We start from the raw sequence: 24,022 nt of genomic DNA, 5'->3' as shown, positions 1-24,022 counted from the left end.
TTTCTTTGAAAATTTGTGTACATATTAGTCCTGTAATACCGTAAATTTAATACCGGTCCTGCCAACGAATATCTTTTTGTCGGTTCCACTATCAACGGAACGGAAACTGTTGTTGTTGTTGTTGTTGTTGTTGTTGTTGTTGTTGTTTTTTCAACCGGCACCGGTAGATCGGCGGATACATCGTCGAATAGTTTCCTAACGATGCGTCTGCTTGGTTTCAAAATTCTTCTTCTAGGTGTCGGACGATAAGAATCGAGAACGACGACATTCTTTTTAATATGTACTTCCTCTTTTCTTACCGTCTCCACCGCCTGTTTTCCCTTTAGGCTAGAAACCGGCTGAATAGGAGTCAAATCCGAAGGGAATATTGCGATTTCGTTGCTCGTGTTTGTTGTTGTTGTTGTTGTTGTTGTTGTTGTTTCAGATATCGTAATTTTATTAGCGATGACTGGTTCCGGGGAAACAGACAGAGTCGGAGTGGGTGCGTCTGAAGTAGGTACGGTCGTTACTTTAGCGTTCGGTGACATCGATTCGGTCGATGTGCCCATGTCTCGTGTTAATTTTAATTTTTTAACCACACCGCTGTTTGTAAAATTGACATCGTCGTCGTCTCTATAATTCTCTCTGGTGCGTTTAGTTGATTTCCTATCGACGTTATCGACATTATCGTCACAGACGGTCGGATAGAAAAAGAAAATGGTTTTGCAGTAATGGAATAGCGACGTAACGAACGGCATGGTTGAACGATACCTAATATACTGATCAACGGCAGTAATGAACGTTATTTATAGGTGAGCAGTTACAGTTTCAGGTAGATTTTTACGCATGAATGCTTCATTGAGCAAACAGGTAATCGAGGATACACACGTACCGACGAAAATTTATTGAAACTAACAACAATAAAAACAATAATGAAAATATTAATGTCATTAATAATAATGTCAATAACAATAATAACAACAACAATAGTAATAAGAATAATTAAATAATAATAATAATAATAATAATAATAATAATAATAATAATAATAATAATAATAATAATGAAATAATAATAATTAAATAATAATAATAGTAATTAAATAATAATAATAATAGTAAAAAGAAGAAGAACAATAAAAATAACAACAATATGAATAATAATGAAAACAATAATTTATTTTAATTATTATACTTACGACAAACTGACTAAAATCCTGCACACTTTATGGTCCTCTGAAATCATCCTGATAACCTTAAAATTGACGTCCAACCGATAATATGCGTTGCTCTTGAACAATTTGAGAACGAAAAACTGTCGGCAACGGCCATACCACGTTGAAAATACCAGTTCTCGTCCGATCACTGAAGTCAAGCAACGTCGGGCGCGGTTAGTACTTGGATGGGTGACCGCTTGGGAATACCGCGTGCTGTTGCCTTTTTGCTGATTTCTCCTTGTATTTTTCTTAGTTGATGTAATTTTTAGAAATATTTTATTAACAAAAAAAATATAAAAAGTCGATAAATGGTGAACGCTCGTCATACTTCCATTTTTTGTCGAAAAATTCGTCTAAATAACATTTACATTCGTCTCCGTCACGTTTTTATACCTAAACAACAACAACACAAATGGTTTGTGTGAGTATGTCAATGAATGAATGGATGGATGAATGAATGTATGAATGAATGAGTGTGTGAGTGAGCGAGTGAGTGAGAGAATGGGTGAACTCGGATGACCGTTTCTTAATTCAATTTCAACATTTTGAGATTATTTATTTATAATTACAGTCAATTGTCAATTATCGATTATTAATTTTGTCAGTTTCCGAACGGGTTTCAAGCGAAAGCATCCCGTTGCAAATCGACGAATATCGATTTCAGTTAGTAGGTAGACGGACAGACAGATCTCTCGCGCGTCCGCACGTCCACATACGGCCGCCGCCCAGCGTCGACTGCTAGAGACTCTTATTAAATATAAACTATCTCCCATTTTGTCCCTGTACGTTTGCGTTTGCTTTTACGCCCGTCTGTGCTCACATTCGACCGACACCTACATATGAAAATTTATTATTCATTAATATTATTATTATTAAATTAAATTAAATTAAATTAAATTAAATTAAATTAAATTAAATTAAAACTATTACGTGTAACTGTAATCTATTTATTTTATTTTCTTTGAAAATTTGTGTACATATTAGTCCTGTAATACCGTAAATTTAATACCGGTCCTGCCAACGAATATCTTTTTGTCGGTTCCACTATCAACGGAACGGAAACTGTTGTTGTTGTTGTTGTTGTTGTTGTTGTTGTTGTTGTTTTTTCAACCGGCACCGGTAGATCGGCGGATACATCGTCGAATAGTTTCCTAACGATGCGTCTGCTTGGTTTCAAAATTCTTCTTCTAGGTGTCGGACGATAAGAATCGAGAACGACGACATTCTTTTTAATATGTACTTCCTCTTTTCTTACCGTCTCCACCGCCTGTTTTCCCTTTAGGCTAGAAACCGGCTGAATAGGAGTCAAATCCGAAGGGAATATTGCGATTTCGTTGCTCGTGTTTGTTGTTGTTGTTGTTGTTGTTGTTGTTGTTTCAGATATCGTAATTTTATTAGCGATGACTGGTTCCGGGGAAACAGACAGAGTCGGAGTGGGTGCGTCTGAAGTAGGTACGGTCGTTACTTTAGCGTTCGGTGACATCGATTCGGTCGATGTGCCCATGTCTCGTGTTAATTTTAATTTTTTAACCACACCGCTGTTTGTAAAATTGACATCGTCGTCGTCTCTATAATTCTCTCTGGTGCGTTTAGTTGATTTCCTATCGACGTTATCGACATTATCGTCACAGACGGTCGGATAGAAAAAGAAAATGGTTTTGCAGTAATGGAATAGCGACGTAACGAACGGCATGGTTGAACGATACCTAATATACTGATCAACGGCAGTAATGAACGTTATTTATAGGTGAGCAGTTACAGTTTCAGGTAGATTTTTACGCATGAATGCTTCATTGAGCAAACAGGTAATCGAGGATACACACGTACCGACGAAAATTTATTGAAACTAACAACAATAAAAACAATAATGAAAATATTAATGTCATTAATAATAATGTCAATAACAATAATAACAACAACAATAGTAATAAGAATAATTAAATAATAATAATAATAATAATAATAATAATAATGAAATAATAATAATTAAATAATAATAATAGTAATTAAATAATAATAATAATAGTAAAAAGAAGAAGAACAATAAAAATAACAACAATATGAATAATAATGAAAACAATAATTTATTTTAATTATTATACTTACGACAAACTGACTAAAATCCTGCACACTTTATGGTCCTCTGAAATCATCCTGATAACCTTAAAATTGACGTCCAACCGATAATATGCGTTGCTCTTGAACAATTTGAGAACGAAAAACTGTCGGCAACGGCCATACCACGTTGAAAATACCAGTTCTCGTCCGATCACTGAAGTCAAGCAACGTCGGGGGCGGTTAGTACTTGGATGGGTGACCGCTTGGGAATACCGCGTGCTGTTGCCTTTTTGCTGATTTCTCCTTGTATTTTTCTTAGTTGATGTAATTTTTAGAAATATTTTATTAACAAAAAAAATATAAAAAGTCGATAAATGGTGGATGCGCGTCATACTTCCATTTTTTGTCGAAAAATTCGTCTAATTAACATTTACATTCGTCTCCGTCACGTTTTTATACCTAAACAACAACAACACAAATGGTTTGTGTGAGTATGTCAATGAATGAATGGATGGATGAATGAATGTATGAATGAATGAGTGTGTGAGTGAGCGAGTGAGTGAGAGAATGGGTGAACTCGGATGACCGTTTCTTAATTCAATTTCAACATTTTGAGATTATTTATTTATAATTACAGTCAATTGTCAATTATCGATTATTAATTTTGTCAGTTTCCGAACGGGTTTCAAGCGAAAGCATCCCGTTGCAAATCGACGAATATCGATTTCAGTTAGTAGGTAGACGGACAGACAGATCTCTCGCGCGTCCGCACGTCCACATACGGCCGCCGCCCAGCGTCGACTGCTAGAGACTCTTATTAAATATAAACTATCTCCCATTTTGTCCGTGTACGTTTGCGTTTGCTTTTACGCCCGTCTGTGCTCACATTCGACCGACACCTACATATGAAAATTTATTATTCATTAATATTATTATTATTAAATTAAATTAAATTAAATTAAATTAAATTAAATTAAATTAAATTAAATTAAATTAAATTAAATTAAATTAAATTAAATTAAATTAAATTAAATTAAATTAAATTAAATTAAATTAAATTAAATTAAATTAAATTAAATTAAATTAAATTAAATTAAATTAAAACTATTACGTGTAACTGTAATCTATTTATTTTATTTTCTTTGAAAATTTGTGTACATATTAGTCCTGTAATACCGTAAATTTAATACCGGTCCTGCCAACGAATATCTTTTTGTCGGTTCCACTATCAACGGAACGGAAACTGTTGTTGTTGTTGTTGTTGTTGTTGTTGTTTTTTCAACCGGCACCGGTAGATCGGCGGATACATCGTCGAATAGTTTCCTAACGATGCGTCTGCTTGGTTTCAAAATTCTTCTTCTAGGTGTCGGACGATAAGAATCGAGAACGACGACATTCTTTTTAATATGTACTTCCTCTTTTCTTACCGTCTCCACCGCCTGTTTTCCCTTTAGGCTAGAAACCGGCTGAATAGGAGTCAAATCCGAAGGGAATATTGCGATTTCGTTGCTCGTGTTTGTTGTTGTTGTTGTTGTTGTTGTTGTTGTTTCAGATATCGTAATTTTATTAGCGATGACTGGTTCCGGGGAAACAGACAGAGTCGGAGTGGGTGCGTCTGAAGTAGGTACGGTCGTTACTTTAGCGTTCGGTGACATCGATTCGGTCGATGTGCCCATGTCTCGTGTTAATTTTAATTTTTTAACCACACCGCTGTTTGTAAAATTGACATCGTCGTCGTCTCTATAATTCTCTCTGGTGCGTTTAGTTGATTTCCTATCGACGTTATCGACATTATCGTCACAGACGGTCGGATAGAAAAAGAAAATGGTTTTGCAGTAATGGGATAGCGACGTAACGAACGGCATGGTTGAACGATACCTAATATACTGATCAACGGCAGTAATGAACGTTATTTATAGGTGAGCAGTTACAGTTTCAGGTAGATTTTTACGCATGAATGCTTCATTGAGCAAACAGGTAATCGAGGATACACACGTACCGACGAAAATTTATTGAAACTAACAACAATAAAAACAATAATGAAAATATTAATGTCATTAATAATAATGTCAATAACAATAATAACAACAACAATAGTAATAAGAATAATTAAATAATAATAATAATAATAATAATAATAATAATAATAATAATAATAATAATAATAATGAAATAATAATAATTAAATAATAATAATAGTAATTAAATAATAATAATAATAGTAAAAAGAAGAAGAACAATAAAAATAACAACAATATGAATAATAATGAAAACAATAATTTATTTTAATTATTATACTTACGACAAACTGACTAAAATCCTGCACACTTTATGGTCCTCTGAAATCATCCTGATAACCTTAAAATTGACGTCCAACCGATAATATGCGTTGCTCTTGAACAATTTGAGAACGAAAAACTGTCGGCAACGGCCATACCACGTTGAAAATACCAGTTCTCGTCCGATCACTGAAGTCAAGCAACGTCGGGCGCGGTTAGTACTTGGATGGGTGACCGCTTGGGAATACCGCGTGCTGTTGCCTTTTTGCTGATTTCTCCTTGTATTTTTCTTAGTTGATGTAATTTTTAGAAATATTTTATTAACAAAAAAAATATAAAAAGTCGATAAATGGTGGATGCGCGTCATACTTCCATTTTTTGTCGAAAAATTCGTCTAAATAACATTTACATTCGTCTCCGTCACGTTTTTATACCTAAACAACAACAACACAAATGGTTTGTGTGAGTATGTCAATGAATGAATGGATGGATGAATGAATGTATGAATGAATGAGTGTGTGAGTGAGCGAGTGAGTGAGAGAATGGGTGAACTCGGATGACCGTTTCTTAATTCAATTTCAACATTTTGAGATTATTTATTTATAATTACAGTCAATTGTCAATTATCGATTATTAATTTTGTCAGTTTCCGAACGGGTTTCAAGCGAAAGCATCCCGTTGCAAATCGACGAATATCGATTTCAGTTAGTAGGTAGACGGACAGACAGATCTCTCGCGCGTCCGCACGTCCACATACGGCCGCCGCCCAGCGTCGACTGCTAGAGACTCTTATTAAATATAAACTATCTCCCATTTTGTCCCTGTACGTTTGCGTTTGCTTTTACGCCCGTCTGTGCTCACATTCGACCGACACCTACATATGAAAATTTATTATTCATTAATATTATTATTATTAAATTAAATTAAATTAAATTAAATTAAATTAAATTAAATTAAATTAAATTAAATTAAATTAAAACTATTACGTGTAACTGTAATCTATTTATTTTATTTTCTTTGAAAATTTGTGTACATATTAGTCCTGTAATACCGTAAATTTAATACCGGTCCTGCCAACGAATATCTTTTTGTCGGTTCCACTATCAACGGAACGGAAACTGTTGTTGTTGTTGTTGTTGTTGTTGTTGTTGTTGTTGTTTTTTCAACCGGCACCGGTAGATCGGCGGATACATCGTCGAATAGTTTCCTAACGATGCGTCTGCTTGGTTTCAAAATTCTTCTTCTAGGTGTCGGACGATAAGAATCGAGAACGACGACATTCTTTTTAATATGTACTTCCTCTTTTCTTACCGTCTCCACCGCCTGTTTTCCCTTTAGGCTAGAAACCGGCTGAATAGGAGTCAAATCCGAAGGGAATATTGCGATTTCGTTGCTCGTGTTTGTTGTTGTTGTTGTTGTTGTTGTTGTTGTTTCAGATATCGTAATTTTATTAGCGATGACTGGTTCCGGGGAAACAGACAGAGTCGGAGTGGGTGCGTCTGAAGTAGGTACGGTCGTTACTTTAGCGTTCGGTGACATCGATTCGGTCGATGTGCCCATGTCTCGTGTTAATTTTAATTTTTTAACCACACCGCTGTTTGTAAAATTGACATCGTCGTCGTCTCTATAATTCTCTCTGGTGCGTTTAGTTGATTTCCTATCGACGTTATCGACATTATCGTCACAGACGGTCGGATAGAAAAAGAAAATGGTTTTGCAGTAATGGAATAGCGACGTAACGAACGGCATGGTTGAACGATACCTAATATACTGATCAACGGCAGTAATGAACGTTATTTATAGGTGAGCAGTTACAGTTTCAGGTAGATTTTTACGCATGAATGCTTCATTGAGCAAACAGGTAATCGAGGATACACACGTACCGACGAAAATTTATTGAAACTAACAACAATAAAAACAATAATGAAAATATTAATGTCATTAATAATAATGTCAATAACAATAATAACAACAACAATAGTAATAAGAATAATTAAATAATAATAATAATAATAATAATAATAATAATAATAATAATAATAATAATAATAATAATCATAATAATAATGAAATAATAATAATTAAATAATAATAATAGTAATTAAATAATAATAATAATAGTAAAAAGAAGAAGAACAATAAAAATAACAACAATATGAATAATAATGAAAACAATAATTTATTTTAATTATTATACTTACGACAAACTGACTATAATCCTGCACACTTTATGGTCCTCTGAAATCATCCTGATAACCTTAAAATTGACGTCCAACCGATAATATGCGTTGCTCTTGAACAATTTGAGAACGAAAAACTGTCGGCAACGGCCATACCACGTTGAAAATACCAGTTCTCGTCCGATCACTGAAGTCAAGCAACGTCGGGCGCGGTTAGTACTTGGATGGGTGACCGCTTGGGAATACCGCGTGCTGTTGCCTTTTTGCTGATTTCTCCTTGTATTTTTCTTAGTTGATGTAATTTTTAGAAATATTTTATTAACAAAAAAAATATAAAAAGTCGATAAATGGTGGATGCGCGTCATACTTCCATTTTTTGTCGAAAAATTCGTCTAAATAACATTTACATTCGTCTCCGTCACGTTTTTATACCTAAACAACAACAACACAAATGGTTTGTGTGAGTATGTCAATGAATGAATGGATGGATGAATGAATGTATGAATGAATGAGTGTGTGAGTGAGCGAGTGAGTGAGAGAATGGGTGAACTCGGATGACCGTTTCTTAATTCAATTTCAACATTTTGAGATTATTTATTTATAATTACAGTCAATTGTCAATTATCGATTATTAATTTTGTCAGTTTCCGAACGGGTTTCAAGCGAAAGCATCCCGTTGCAAATCGACGAATATCGATTTCAGTTAGTAGGTAGACGGACAGACAGATCTCTCGCGCGTCCGCACGTCCACATACGGCCGCCGCCCAGCGTCGACTGCTAGAGACTCTTATTAAATATAAACTATCTCCCATTTTGTCCCTGTACGTTTGCGTTTGCTTTTACGCCCGTCTGTGCTCACATTCGACCGACACCTACATATGAAAATTTATTATTCATTAATATTATTATTATTAAATTAAATTAAATTAAATTAAATTAAATTAAATTAAATTAAATTAAATTAAATTAAATTAAATTAAATTAAATTAAAACTATTACGTGTAACTGTAATCTATTTATTTTATTTTCTTTGAAAATTTGTGTACATATTAGTCCTGTAATACCGTAAATTTAATACCGGTCCTGCCAACGAATATCTTTTTGTCGGTTCCACTATCAACGGAACGGAAACTGTTGTTGTTGTTGTTGTTGTTGTTGTTGTTGTTGTTGTTTTTTCAACCGGCACCGGTAGATCGGCGGATACATCGTCGAATAGTTTCCTAACGATGCGTCTGCTTGGTTTCAAAATTCTTCTTCTAGGTGTCGGACGATAAGAATCGAGAACGACGACATTCTTTTTAATATGTACTTCCTCTTTTCTTACCGTCTCCACCGCCTGTTTTCCCTTTAGGCTAGAAACCGGCTGAATAGGAGTCAAATCCGAAGGGAATATTGCGATTTCGTTGCTCGTGTTTGTTGTTGTTGTTGTTGTTGTTGTTGTTGTTTCAGATATCGTAATTTTATTAGCGATGACTGGTTCCGGGGAAACAGACAGAGTCGGAGTGGGTGCGTCTGAAGTAGGTACGGTCGTTACTTTAGCGTTCGGTGACATCGATTCGGTCGATGTGCCCATGTCTCGTGTTAATTTTAATTTTTTAACCACACCGCTGTTTGTAAAATTGACATCGTCGTCGTCTCTATAATTCTCTCTGGTGCGTTTAGTTGATTTCCTATCGACGTTATCGACATTATCGTCACAGACGGTCGGATAGAAAAAGAAAATGGTTTTGCAGTAATGGAATAGCGACGTAACGAACGGCATGGTTGAACGATACCTAATATACTGATCAACGGCAGTAATGAACGTTATTTATAGGTGAGCAGTTACAGTTTCAGGTAGATTTTTACGCATGAATGCTTCATTGAGCAAACAGGTAATCGAGGATACACACGTACCGACGAAAATTTATTGAAACTAACAACAATAAAAACAATAATGAAAATATTAATGTCATTAATAATAATGTCAATAACAATAATAACAACAACAATAGTAATAAGAATAATTAAATAATAATAATAATAATAATAATAATAATAATAATAATAATAATGAAATAATAATAATTAAATAATAATAATAGTAATTAAATAATAATAATAATAGTAAAAAGAAGAAGAACAATAAAAATAACAACAATATGAATAATAATGAAAACAATAATTTATTTTAATTATTATACTTACGACAAACTGACTAAAATCCTGCACACTTTATGGTCCTCTGAAATCATCCTGATAACCTTAAAATTGACGTCCAACCGATAATATGCGTTGCTCTTGAACAATTTGAGAACGAAAAACTGTCGGCAACGGCCATACCACGTTGAAAATACCAGTTCTCGTCCGATCACTGAAGTCAAGCAACGTCGGGCGCGGTTAGTACTTGGATGGGTGACCGCTTGGGAATACCGCGTGCTGTTGCCTTTTTGCTGATTTCTCCTTGTATTTTTCTTAGTTGATGTAATTTTTAGAAATATTTTATTAACAAAAAAAATATAAAAAGTCGATAAATGGTGGATGCGCGTCATACTTCCATTTTTTGTCGAAAAATTCGTCTAAATAACATTTACATTCGTCTCCGTCACGTTTTTATACCTAAACAACAACAACACAAATGGTTTGTGTGAGTATGTCAATGAATGAATGGATGGATGAATGAATGTATGAATGAATGAGTGTGTGAGTGAGCGAGTGAGTGAGAGAATGGGTGAACTCGGATGACCGTTTCTTAATTCAATTTCAACATTTTGAGATTATTTATTTATAATTACAGTCAATTGTCAATTATCGATTATTGATTTTGTCAGTTTCCGAACGGGTTTCAAGCGAAAGCATCCCGTTGCAAATCGACGAATATCGATTTCAGTTAGTAGGTAGACGGACAGACAGATCTCTCGCGCGTCCGCACGTCCACATACGGCCGCCGCCCAGCGTCGACTGCTAGAGACTCTTATTAAATATAAACTATCTCCCATTTTGTCCCTGTACGTTTGCGTTTGCTTTTACGCCCGTCTGTGCTCACATTCGACCGACACCTACATATGAAAATTTATTATTCATTAATATTATTATTATTAAATTAAATTAAATTAAATTAAATTAAATTAAATTAAATTAAATTAAATTAAATTAAATTAAATTAAATTAAATTAAATTAAATTAAATTAAATTAAATTAAAACTATTACGTGTAACTGTAATCTATTTATTTTATTTTCTTTGAAAATTTGTGTACATATTAGTCCTGTAATACCGTAAATTTAATACCGGTCCTGCCAACGAATATCTTTTTGTCGGTTCCACTATCAACGGAACGGAAACTGTTGTTGTTGTTGTTGTTGTTGTTGTTGTTGTTTTTTCAACCGGCACCGGTAGATCGGCGGATACATCGTCGAATAGTTTCCTAACGATGCGTCTGCTTGGTTTCAAAATTCTTCTTCTAGGTGTCGGACGATAAGAATCGAGAACGACGACATTCTTTTTAATATGTACTTCCTCTTTTCTTACCGTCTCCACCGCCTGTTTTCCCTTTAGGCTAGAAACCGGCTGAATAGGAGTCAAATCCGAAGGGAATATTGCGATTTCGTTGCTCGTGTTTGTTGTTGTTGTTGTTGTTGTTGTTGTTGTTTCAGATATCGTAATTTTATTAGCGATGACTGGTTCCGGGGAAACAGACAGAGTCGGAGTGGGTGCGTCTGAAGTAGGTACGGTCGTTACTTTAGCGTTCGGTGACATCGATTCGGTCGATGTGCCCATGTCTCGTGTTAATTTTAATTTTTTAACCACACCGCTGTTTGTAAAATTGACATCGTCGTCGTCTCTATAATTCTCTCTGGTGCGTTTAGTTGATTTCCTATCGACGTTATCGACATTATCGTCACAGACGGTCGGATAGAAAAAGAAAATGGTTTTGCAGTAATGGAATAGCGACGTAACGAACGGCATGGTTGAACGATACCTAATATACTGATCAACGGCAGTAATGAACGTTATTTATAGGTGAGCAGTTACAGTTTCAGGTAGATTTTTACGCATGAATGCTTCATTGAGCAAACAGGTAATCGAGGATACACACGTACCGACGAAAATTTATTGAAACTAACAACAATAAAAACAATAATGAAAATATTAATGTCATTAATAATAATGTCAATAACAATAATAACAACAACAATAGTAATAAGAATAATTAAATAATAATAATAATAATAATAATAATAATAATAATAATAATAATAATAATAATAATAATGAAATAATAATAATTAAATAATAATAATAGTAATTAAATAATAATAATAATAGTAAAAAGAAGAAGAACAATAAAAATAACAACAATATGAATAATAATGAAAACAATAATTTATTTTAATTATTATACTTACGACAAACTGACTAAAATCCTGCACACTTTATGGTCCTCTGAAATCATCCTGATAACCTTAAAATTGACGTCCAACCGATAATATGCGTTGCTCTTGAACAATTTGAGAACGAAAAACTGTCGGCAACGGCCATACCACGTTGAAAATACCAGTTCTCGTCCGTAAGTCTCGTGCCACGATAGCGTTGACATCATTAACGACGACCTCTGTAAATTACCGATTTTTAAGTGCATAAAACCGTCGAATTCTACCAAATGAGATTCAACGTACATATAGAGAAATAGACTCAGTTAATTGTTACTTTAGTTTAGTGTGTGCCGTTAAAATTAGTTTTAGTTCTAATGATGTGAGAAACTTGACTCATCCCCTGTGAACACTCAGTGTTTTTGTTGGACTGCATAGTGCCGCCCAAAATAAAACGAACAATTGCCGGGCGCGGCAGAAGGAATGACGCAAACCTAGGTACAGGTGTAGCAAAACGATACTACTCAAAAAATAAAACAAAATCCGTAAGTACACCCCTTAGTAAGGAAGACAATTGTACTGAAAGCGTAACACCAGACGACCCCCAACTTTCGTCCACCAATGTATCTTTATCATCCGCCACGTCCCCATGCAAAATGAATGATAGCTCAAACATAAACAAACAAACCCCAAAATTAAATATTTCCCAGTCTGACCTATATATGTCAGACTATGAGAGGGATCAAGTGGCAAAAAGAGAATACCTTATCAATGTGGTAAAAAGTAAAATTTTCCCTGAAGGGCCCCTACACAACAAACCAGAAAGCTTCCTCCTCCCAAGCCTGGGGAATAACTCCTCAGAGTCAGTATCTGTGACTACCGAGGCTGTTGACACATCTGTACAACCAAGTCTGGATTCCAACAGCAAACAAATGTCACCACCCACACCCCAGTGCTTAATGCAGGTTGAGGCTCTGGTACACCGCCCTGCAACCAGGTCGAGTCCCAGCCCCGATAACAACACACACAACAATTACGGATCACTAGAAACTAGGGAATCCCGCATCAACAATGTAAACAATAACAAAATACAAGTAATAAATGACAACACAACAATTCCACCAAAGCAAAAATCAAAATACGATGGGGAACAAAAAAGTAAAACACCTGTTACTATGGACTACGATACAATTGAAACAGTAGAAACCACCCAAACAAAGCCACTAGAACCGTCGCAAACTGAAATTAGAGAAAACACCATCAATGATAAATTCCTCAAACCGAGAAAAACAACGTCATTAAAAACGATTATGACAAAGCGCATCGCCATAGAAGAGAAACTGATGCTGAATAATCGTTTTGAGAAACTAGAATCACTGAACAAACCCGAAAATGAAACGGGAGTACTACTCAACAAAAGAAAAAGACTGTCTCCACTTTTGCACGACATAACCAAAAAACACAAAAATAGAAACTCCGATTATACTGACACAGAAGACAGTGCAACTGAGAACAACCCGCAAACCCACAAAACTAAGACAAACACAAGAAAATCATCTAAGAAGTCCACCCCGCCGCCAATAGTTCTTGATGGGAAACCCTCAAAACACGAAGCACTACAAACACAACTGAATGACTTTATTAAGAAGGGATATAATATCAAATATACCAAAAACAATACCCACATATACATCAACGACTACCTCGAATACAAATTATACTTACACGAAATACAAAAAGAGAAAGTCGCATTCCACACTTACACCCATACCAACGAAAAAACACACGCGTTCGTAGTAAGGGGGCTGGATGGTGAGCCAGACACAGACACCATAGTAAATGACATAAAAACAAACCACGACATCATAGTACACCAGGTATATCGTCTCAGGTCCACGAAAAGACCACTTTTCATGGTCGTCACAGATTCTACAGTTACCTGCGATTGGCTGAACACAACTTGCAGATATATCCTTCACACCAGAGTTTTCTGGGAGAGAAGGAAAAATGAAAAGCAAATTATACAGTGTCATCGATGCCAACTGTGGGGCCATGCCACTAGTAACTGCAATAGGGATCCTAAGTGTCTGAAGTGCGGCAACCAACATGAGACGAAGACCTGTGCCAAGCCGAGGGAAGAACCCCCCAAATGCGCTAACTGCCAGGAGGCACATACCGCAAACAGTGTCAAATGCCCTGTATATATATACAAACTACAACAATTAGAGGAGCGCCGTAAACACAACAAATTCAACCCAAAAGCTCAACGATTAACCGGCCCAAAAACATTAACTGACCTGCCCAGACGCGATAACAGGGGAACCAATGGAGTAATTAACCCAACCAACCTACAAGAATACCCACCCCTGGAACGGACAACAATCGAAGTAAACAACCCAAAACCGAAGCTATCAGCACCAGCTAGCAACATTTGGATACAGAGGGCCCAAAAAAGTATAGCTACCAGCTCCGCACACAACGCCCAACGAGCAACTGGGCACCAACAGGATGACACTGATGGCGCTGAGGACATGGGAGCTCTGTTCTCGGTGGCCAGGGACTTGCAGAACGCAGTTAACATGAAGGAGATGGTGCAAGCTCTCCGCGACCTAACCGCAAGAATGTCCAACGCTGGCACCAAGCAGGAAAGATTCCAGGCTTTCCTACAATTCTGCATCTTTGACGTAAACAACTATGACATCTAGGCTGAAGATCTGCACTTGGAACGCTAACAGTGTTAATAACAAAATACCATGTTTAATTAATTTTCTGCACACACACAAAATAGACATAATGTGCATAACAGAAACAAAACTGTCCAGCAGACATAATTTCAAAATTAAAAACTATCTAACTTACAGAGAAGACAGGCAATACAACCCGGGTCACACCCGCCACACACACGGAGGAGTTGCAATCCTTGTTAAAAACTCCATCCCACACTCCAAAATAGATAGTATACCTAGTCATATAGAGAATATATCAATCAAACTAGCCGACGGAACCGTAATAATGTGCGCATACAACCCTCCATCCAACAATTTTTCTACACCACAAATAGACCAACTCTGCAAAAAGTATAACAAAACCATAATCTTAGGGGACCTTAACTCTCGCCACACAGCCTGGAACTGCCACAGAAATAATACCAACGGAGCCACCCTGTACAATTATATACTCAACTCGGACGTTGACCTCCTTTTCCCTGAAGAAGCCACGCACTATCCCAATAACGGGGGCACTCCATCAACAATAGACCTAGTCATAAGCAATGGAGTACGCAGAGTGACTGAACCAACTGTACTCCATGAACTAGACTCCGACCATGCCCCAGTGCTAATTAATATCCAACAAAAAAGAACAAATGTCCTCCAACAAACCAAATTCTGTTTCCGAGAAACGAACTGGGACATGTACAGGCACGAGCTAAACACTCTGACGGTCCTAAGAGGTCACATCACGGATTTGGAATCACTAAAGAGAGAAGTGGATTCATTCACACTCAATCTAAAAATAGCCAGGAACAAAACTACTAAGGTAACAAAAACCAAACCACCAGCAGATGATCTTCCAGATGATATAACAGAAGCTATCAAAACAAAAAACTACCACAAAAAACGTTGGCACAAATACAAACTCGACAATGACAAACAAATAATGAACCGGCTCAAAAACGAAATTACATATAAAATCGGGCAACACAGAAATAACGTGTGGCGGGACCTTCTGGGCAGGCTCCAAGCCACGGATTGCTCCTTATGGAGATACGTAAAGAAACTAAAAGGGGAACGTCCTATATACCCGACCATCCTCTACAACAACATCGAGCACATGTCCAACAAATCTAAAGCTACAGCCATCTCCACACACTTTGCAGAAATTCATAAAACTGATACGACAAACCTCACACCGGAACAAAACTACATACAGCAAATGGCTCAGAATATACACAAAGCTCAACCAGAGGTAATTCAAAACAATGAACTTGCTAAACTACTCACAAGGCCGAGTGAAGTGCAGCAAATTCTGCGAAAGCTGCCAAATAACAAAGCTCCAGGACCAGACGGTATCCAATACATCCTTTTAAAAAACATACCAAGGAAGACACTGGTCCATCTAACCTATATTATCAATGGTATTATTAGGCTGCAATACTTCCCAGAACAATGGAAACACGCTGTGGTTATCCCCGTACTAAAGCCCGGTAAACCGCCACATAACCCCAACTCATACAGGCCAATATCGCTACTAAGCTCTATTTCCAAGGTAGCCGAAAGAGTTATACTGCGACGCCTGGAAACAGCCGACTCACACCTACACATAACACCACACGAGCAGTTCGGATTCCGCCCCAAACATGGCACAGTCCTGCAGGTGGCGCGAATTGCTGAACACACTAAGAAGCACTGGAACTTCGGGAGAAACACAGTTGCACTCTTTTTAGATATGCAGAAAGCCTTCGATACCGTATGGTTGGATGGACTAGTGTATAAACTGGACCAGCTAAAACTGCCTAAATGTCTGGTCAAACTAATCGACTCGTATCTGCGAGGAAGGACCTTCCAGGTAAAAATCAGCGGGGAATTATCCGAAACACGAAACACTTCGGCAGGAGTACCACAGGGAACGGTGCTCGCACCAAAACTCTACAACTTCTATACCTCCGACATCCCTAAGTTTTCCCACACTAACTTGGCACTATACGCTGATGACACTGCCATCTACAGCTCGTCCTTTAGCTCACAGGTCGCCACCCAACAGATTAAAATCCATCTGGGCATGCTCACTGCGTTTTTTGAGAGATGGAAAATTAAAATAAATCCTGAAAAAACAGAATTGATCAACTTTACAAAAAAATACACTAACACAAGGATAGTATCTCCACCCACTATAGACGGAACCATCATTCCATGCAAAAAAGTCGTGAAATACTTAGGCACCTATCTGGACAATCGGCTGACCTTTAGACCTCATATAGACAAAATTAGACCAAAGATATTTGGTGCAATCAAGCCACTATATCCCCTAATCTCTGCAAACAGCCCCATGAGTAGAGATAACAAAATTAACTTATACACCACAATCCTCCGACCCATCATGACATACGCATGCCCCATCTGGTGTGGAGCCTCAATAACCGCCATTAACATACTACAACGACTGCAAAACAAAATACTGAGAATGGCAATCAGCGCACCCCAGAGAAGCAGAACCCGACACATACACGACACAACTGGAGTGCCATATGTACAGGATTACATCATCCAAGAGGCTAATAAATTCTACGAAAAACAAATACACCACTCGATACTCACAAAACACATGGCTGACGTCAGAATCCACAACATTGACCCTAATCACAGACACAAACCCCTCTACCATAAACTTCCAATTTTTCACAAACTCCCACCATAATGTCTGCCGCGCACTCAAAACTTTCCACTTAAAACGCAAAACGTAAAGACGCCCACTAAACCATAAAACATTATCCGAACAACGCGAAACCTCCCCCAAAAATGCTTCAACGGGTTTTTTGACTAAGTTTTTCCCGAGCGCACTAAATTGCAAAGCTGGCCATCCAGCAACAGTTTCCGCTAATTTCATCTACAGGTTCCATTATCTAAATCATATTGAGACAAAATGCCCCCAGAAATGCAACGACCATGTGAGGGGGGCCTTGGACCCATTTTGCTTTCAACATCGTTGCTGACGCTCGGAGATGCCACGACACCGGCAATTGGCCGTGCCAATCTCCAAGAAGGTGGACAACCCCGGACTCCATTCGGTAACCCACCCCCACAAGAACGGAGCCTACTATATATAGTGCCCACAGGAGTCTCGAGCTGTACGAGCCAATGATGTGTATTTTAACAAAAAGACAAATAAAATATATTTTAGTTTTAGTTTAGTTAGTTCTCGTCCGATCACTGAAGTCAAGCAACGTCGGGCGCGGTTAGTACTTGGATGGGTGACCGCTTGGGAATACCGCGTGCTGTTGCCTTTTTGCTGATTTCTCCTTGTATTTTTCTTAATTGATGTAATTTTTAGAAATATTTTATTAACAAAAAAAATATAAAAAGTCGATAAATGGTGGATGCGCGTCATACTTCCATTTTTTGTCGAAAAATTCGTCTAAATAACATTTACATTCGTCTCCATCACGTTTTTATACCTAAACAACAACAACACAAATGGTTTGTGTGAGTATGTCAATGAATGAATGGATGGATGAATGAATGTATGAATGAATGAGTGTGTGAGTGAGCGAGTGAGTGAGAGAATGGGTGAACTCGGATGACCGTTTCTTAATTCAATTTCAACATTTTGAGATTATTTATTTATAATTACAGTCAATTGTCAATTATCGATTATTAATTTTGTCAGTTTCCGAACGGGTTTCAAGCGAAAGCATCCCGTTGCAAATCGACGAATATCGATTTCAGTTAGTAGGTAGACGGACAGACAGATCTCTCGCGCGTCCGCACGTCCACATACGGCCGCCGCCCAGCGTCGACTGCTAGAGACTCTTATTAAATATAAACTATCTCCCATTTTGTCCGTGTACGCTTGCGTTTGCTTTTACGCCCGTCTGTGCTCACATTCGACACCTACATATGAAAATTTATTATTCATTAATATTATTAAATTAAATTAAATTAAATTAAATTAAATTAAATTAAATTAAATTAAATTAAATTAAATTAAATTAAATTAAATTAAATTAAATTAAATTAAATTAAATTAAATTAAATTAAATTAAATTAAATTAAATTAAATTAAATTAAATTAAATTAAATTAAATTAAATTAAATTAATTTAAATTAAATTAAAACTATTACGTGTAACTGTAATCTATTTATTTTATTTTCTTTGAAAATTTGTGTACATATTAGTCCTGTAATACCGTAAATTTAATACCGGTCCTGCCAACGAATATCTTTTTGTCGGTTCCACTATCAACGGAACGGAAACTGTTGTTGTTGTTGTTGTTGTTGTTGTTTTTTCAACCGGCACCGGTAGATCGGCGGATACATCGTCGAATAGTTTCCTAACGATGCGTCTGCTTGGTTTCAAAATTCTTCTTCTAGGTGTCGGACGATAAGAATCGAGAACGACGACATTCTTTTTAATATGTACTTCCTCTTTTCTTACCGTCTCCACCGCCTGTTTTCCCTTTAGGCTAGAAACCGGCTGAATAGGAGTCAAATCCGAAGGGAATATTGCGATTTCGTTGCTCGTGTTTGTTGTTGTTGTTGTTGTTGTTGTTGATGTTTCAGATATTGTAATTTTATTAGCGATGACTGGTTCCGGGGAAACAGACAGAGTCGGAGTGGGTGCGTCTGAAGCAGGTACGGTCGTTACTTTAGCGTTCGGTGACATCGATTCGGTCGATGTGCCCATGTCTCGTGTTAATTTTAATTTTTTAACCACACCGCTGTTTGTAAAATTGACATCGTCGTCGTCTCTATAATTCTCTCTGGTGCGTTTAGTTGATTTCCTATCGACGTTATCGACATTATCGTCACAGACGGTCGGATAGAAAAAGAAAATGGTTTTGCAGTAATGGAATAGCGACGTAACGAACGGCATGGTTGAACGATACCTAATATACTGATCAACGGCAGTAATGAACGTTATTTATAGGTGAGCAGTTACAGTTTCAGGTAGATTTTTACGCATGAATGCTTCATTGAGCAAACAGGTAATCGAGGATACACACGTACCGACGAAAATTTATTGAAACTAACAACAATAAAAACAATAATGAAAATATTAATGTCATTAATAATAATGTCAATAACAATAATAACAACAACAATAGTAATAAGAATAATTAAATAATAATAATAATAATAATAATAATAATAATAATAATAATAATAATAATGAAATAATAATAATTAAATAATAATAATAATAATAATTATAATAATTAAATAATAATAATTATAATAATTAAATAATAATAATAGTAATTAAATAATAATAATAATAGTAAAAAGAAGAAGAACAATAAAAATAACAACAATATGAATAATAATGAAAACAATAATTTATTTTAATTATTATACTTACGACAAACTGACTAAAACCCTGCACACTTTATGGTCCTCTGAAATCATCCTGATAACCTTAAAATTGACGTCCAACCGATAATATGCGTTGCTCTTGAACAATTTGAGAATGAAAAACTGTCGGCAACGGCCATACCACGTTGAAAATACCAGTTCTCGTCCGATCACTGAAGTCAAGCAACGTCGGGCGCGGTTAGTACTTGGATGGGTGACCGCTTGGGAATACCGCGTGCTGTTGCCTTTTTGCTGATTTCTCCTTGTATTTTTCTTAATTGATGTAATTTTTAGAAATATTTTATTAACAAAAAAAATATAAAAAGTCGATAAATGGTGGATGCGCGTCATACTTCCATTTTTTGTCGAAAAATTCGTCTAAATAACATTTACATTCGTCTCCATCACGTTTTTATACCTAAACAACAACAACACAAATGGTTTGTGTGAGTATGTCAATGAATGAATGGATGGATGAATGAATGTATGAATGAATGAGTGTGTGAGTGAGCGAGTGAGTGAGAGAATGGGTGAACTCGGATGACCGTTTCTTAATTCAATTTCAACATTTTGAGATTATTTATTTATAATTACAGTCAATTGTCAATTATCGATTATTAATTTTGTCAGTTTCCGAACGGGTTTCAAGCGAAAGCATCCCGTTGCAAATCGACGAATATCGATTTCAGTTAGTAGGTAGACGGACAGACAGATCTCTCGCGCGTCCGCACGTCCACATACGGCCGCCGCCCAGCGTCGACTGCTAGAGACTCTTATTAAATATAAACTATCTCCCATTTTGTCCGTGTACGTTTGCGTTTGCTTTTACGCCCGTCTGTGCTCACATTCGACACCTACATATGAAAATTTATTATTCATTAATATTATTAAATTAAATTAAATTAAATTAAATTAAATTAAATTAAATTAAATTAAATTAAATTAAATTAAATTAAATTAAATTAAATTAAATTAAATTAAATTAAATTAAATTAAATTAAATTAATTTAAATTAAATTAAAACTATTACGTGTAACTGTAATCTATTTATTTTATTTTCTTTGAAAATTTGTGTACATATTAGTCCTGTAATACCGTAAATTTAATACCGGTCCTGCCAACGAATATCTTTTTGTCGGTTCCACTATCAACGGAACGGAAACTGTTGTTGTTGTTGTTGTTGTTGTTGTTGTTTTTTCAACCGGCACCGGTAGATCGGCGGATACATCGTCGAATAGTTTCCTAACGATGCGTCTGCTTGGTTTCAAAATTCTTCTTCTAGGTGTCGGACGATAAGAATCGAGAACGACGACATTCTTTTTAATATGTACTTCCTCTTTTCTTACCGTCTCCACCGCCTGTTTTCCCTTTAGGCTAGAAACCGGCTGAATAGGAGTCAAATCCGAAGGGAATATTGCGATTTCGTTGCTCGTGTTTGTTGTTGTTGTTGTTGTTGTTGTTGATGTTTCAGATATTGTAATTTTATTAGCGATGACTGGTTCCGGGGAAACAGACAGAGTCGGAGTGGGTGCGTCTGAAGCAGGTACGGTCGTTACTTTAGCGTTCGGTGACATCGATTCGGTCGATGTGCCCATGTCTCGTGTTAATTTTAATTTTTTAACCACACCGCTGTTTGTAAAATTGACATCGTCGTCGTCTCTATAATTCTCTCTGGTGCGTTTAGTTGATTTCCTATCGACGTTATCGACATTATCGTCACAGACGGTCGGATAGAAAAAGAAAATGGTTTTGCAGTAATGGAATAGCGACGTAACGAACGGCATGGTTGAACGATACCTAATATACTGATCAACGGCAGTAATGAACGTTATTTATAGGTGAGCAGTTACAGTTTCAGGTAGATTTTTACGCATGAATGCTTCATTGAGCAAACAGGTAATCGAGGATACACACGTACCGACGAAAATTTATTGAAACTAACAACAATAAAAACAATAATGAAAATATTAATGTCATTAATAATAATGTCAATAACAATAATAACAACAACAATAGTAATAAGAATAATTAAATAATAATAATAATAATAATAATAATAATAATAATAATAATAATAATAATAATAATGAAATAATAATAATTAAATAATAATAATAATAATAATTATAATAATTAAATAATAATAATTATAATAATTAAATAATAATAATAGTAATTAAATAATAATAATAATAGTAAAAAGAAGAAGAACAATAAAAATAACAACAATATGAATAATAATGAAAACAATAATTTATTTTAATTATTATACTTACGACAAACTGACTAAAACCCTGCACACTTTATGGTCCTCTGAAATCATCCTGATAACCTTAAAATTGACGTCCAACCGATAATATGCGTTGCTCTTGAACAATTTGAGAATGAAAAACTGTCGGCAACGGCCATACCACGTTGAAAATACCAGTTCTCGTCCGATCACTGAAGTCAAGCAACGTCGGGCGCGGTTAGTACTTGGATGGGTGACCGCTTGGGAATACCGCGTGCTGTTGCCTTTTTGCTGATTTCTCCTTGTATTTTTCTTAATTGATGTAATTTTTAGAAATATTTTATTAACAAAAAAAATATAAAAAGTCGATAAATGGTGGATGCGCGTCATACTTCCATTTTTTGTCGAAAAATTCGTCTAAATAACATTTACATTCGTCTCCATCACGTTTTTATACCTAAACAACAACAACACAAATGGTTTGTGTGAGTATGTCAATGAATGAATGGATGGATGAATGAATGTATGAATGAATGAGTGTGTGAGTGAGCGAGTGAGTGAGAGAATGGGTGAACTCGGATGACCGTTTCTTAATTCAATTTCAACATTTTGAGATTATTTATTTATAATTACAGTCAATTGTCAATTATCGATTATTAATTTTGTCAGTTTCCGAACGGGTTTCAAGCGAAAGCATCCCGTTGCAAATCGACGAATATCGATTTCAGTTAGTAGGTAGACGGACAGACAGATCTCTCGCGCAATATCGATTTCAGTTAGTAGGTAGACGGACAGACAGATCTCTCGCGCGTCCGCACGTCCACATACGGCCGCCGCCCAGCGTCGACTGCTAGAGACTCTTATTAAATATAAACTATCTCCCATTTTGTCCGTGTACGTTTGCGTTTGCTTTTACGCCCGTCTGTGCTCACATTCGACCGACACCTACATATGAAAATTTATTATTCATTAATATTATTATTATTAAATTAAATTAAATTAAATTAAATTAAATTAAATTAAATTAAATTAAATTAAATTAAATTAAATTAAATTAAAACTATTACGTGTAACTGTAATCTATTTATTTTATTTTCTTTGAAAATTTGTGTACATATTAGTCCTGTAATACCGTAAATTTAATACCGGTCCTGCCAACGAATATCTTTTTGTCGGTTCCACTATCAACGGAACGGAAACTGTTGTTGTTGTTGTTGTTGTTGTTGTTGTTGTTGTTGTTGTTTTTTCAACCGGCACCGGTAGATCGGCGGATACATCGTCGAATAGTTTCCTAACGATGCGTCTGCTTGGTTTCAAAATTCTTCTTCTAGGTGTCGGACGATAAGAATCGAGAACGACGACATTCTTTTTAATATGTACTTCCTCTTTTCTTACCGTCTCCACCGCCTGTTTTCCCTTTAGGCTAGAAACCGGCTGAATAGGAGTCAAATCCGAAGGGAATATTGCGATTTCGTTGCTCGTGTTTGTTGTTGTTGTTGTTGTTGTTGTTGTTGTTGTTTCAGATATCGTAATTTTATTAGCGATGACTGGTTCCGGGGAAACAGACAGAGTCGGAGTGGGTGCGTCTGAAGTAGGTACGGTCGTTACTTTAGCGTTCGGTGACATCGATTCGGTCGATGTGCCCATGTCTCGTGTTAAT

General features: G+C 36.1%; 7 non-coding genes across 7 annotated transcripts; all 7 read left to right on the top strand.

Moving 5' to 3' along the window:
* Positions 1-1,298: 1,298 nt before the first annotated feature.
* LOC126266071 (5S ribosomal RNA) lies at positions 1,299-1,417 on the top strand. The gene has a single exon (XR_007548546.1). It is a non-coding gene; the product is annotated as a 5S ribosomal RNA (ribosomal RNA).
* A 2,005-nt stretch (positions 1,418-3,422) lies between these two features.
* LOC126266104 (5S ribosomal RNA) lies at positions 3,423-3,541 on the top strand. Its single transcript, XR_007548579.1, has one exon. It is a non-coding gene; the product is annotated as a 5S ribosomal RNA (ribosomal RNA).
* Positions 3,542-5,676: 2,135 nt separating this feature from the next.
* Positions 5,677-5,795, top strand: LOC126266069 (5S ribosomal RNA). Its single transcript, XR_007548544.1, has one exon. It is a non-coding gene; the product is annotated as a 5S ribosomal RNA (ribosomal RNA).
* A 2,059-nt stretch (positions 5,796-7,854) lies between these two features.
* On the top strand, positions 7,855-7,973 carry LOC126266068 (5S ribosomal RNA). The gene has a single exon (XR_007548543.1). It is a non-coding gene; the product is annotated as a 5S ribosomal RNA (ribosomal RNA).
* Positions 7,974-10,020: 2,047 nt separating this feature from the next.
* Positions 10,021-10,139, top strand: LOC126266067 (5S ribosomal RNA). Its single transcript, XR_007548542.1, has one exon. It is a non-coding gene; the product is annotated as a 5S ribosomal RNA (ribosomal RNA).
* Positions 10,140-20,260: 10,121 nt separating this feature from the next.
* LOC126266066 (5S ribosomal RNA) lies at positions 20,261-20,379 on the top strand. The gene has a single exon (XR_007548541.1). It is a non-coding gene; the product is annotated as a 5S ribosomal RNA (ribosomal RNA).
* Positions 20,380-22,529: 2,150 nt separating this feature from the next.
* LOC126266065 (5S ribosomal RNA) lies at positions 22,530-22,648 on the top strand. The gene has a single exon (XR_007548540.1). It is a non-coding gene; the product is annotated as a 5S ribosomal RNA (ribosomal RNA).
* Positions 22,649-24,022: the final 1,374 nt, after the last annotated feature.

Source organism: Aethina tumida, chromosome 6 (genome assembly GCF_024364675.1).
Source record: "Aethina tumida isolate Nest 87 chromosome 6, icAetTumi1.1, whole genome shotgun sequence".
NCBI lineage: Eukaryota > Metazoa > Arthropoda > Insecta > Coleoptera > Nitidulidae > Aethina > Aethina tumida.
Note: the sequence above shows the minus strand (reverse complement) of the source record. Positions and strands in the feature narration are given on the sequence as shown.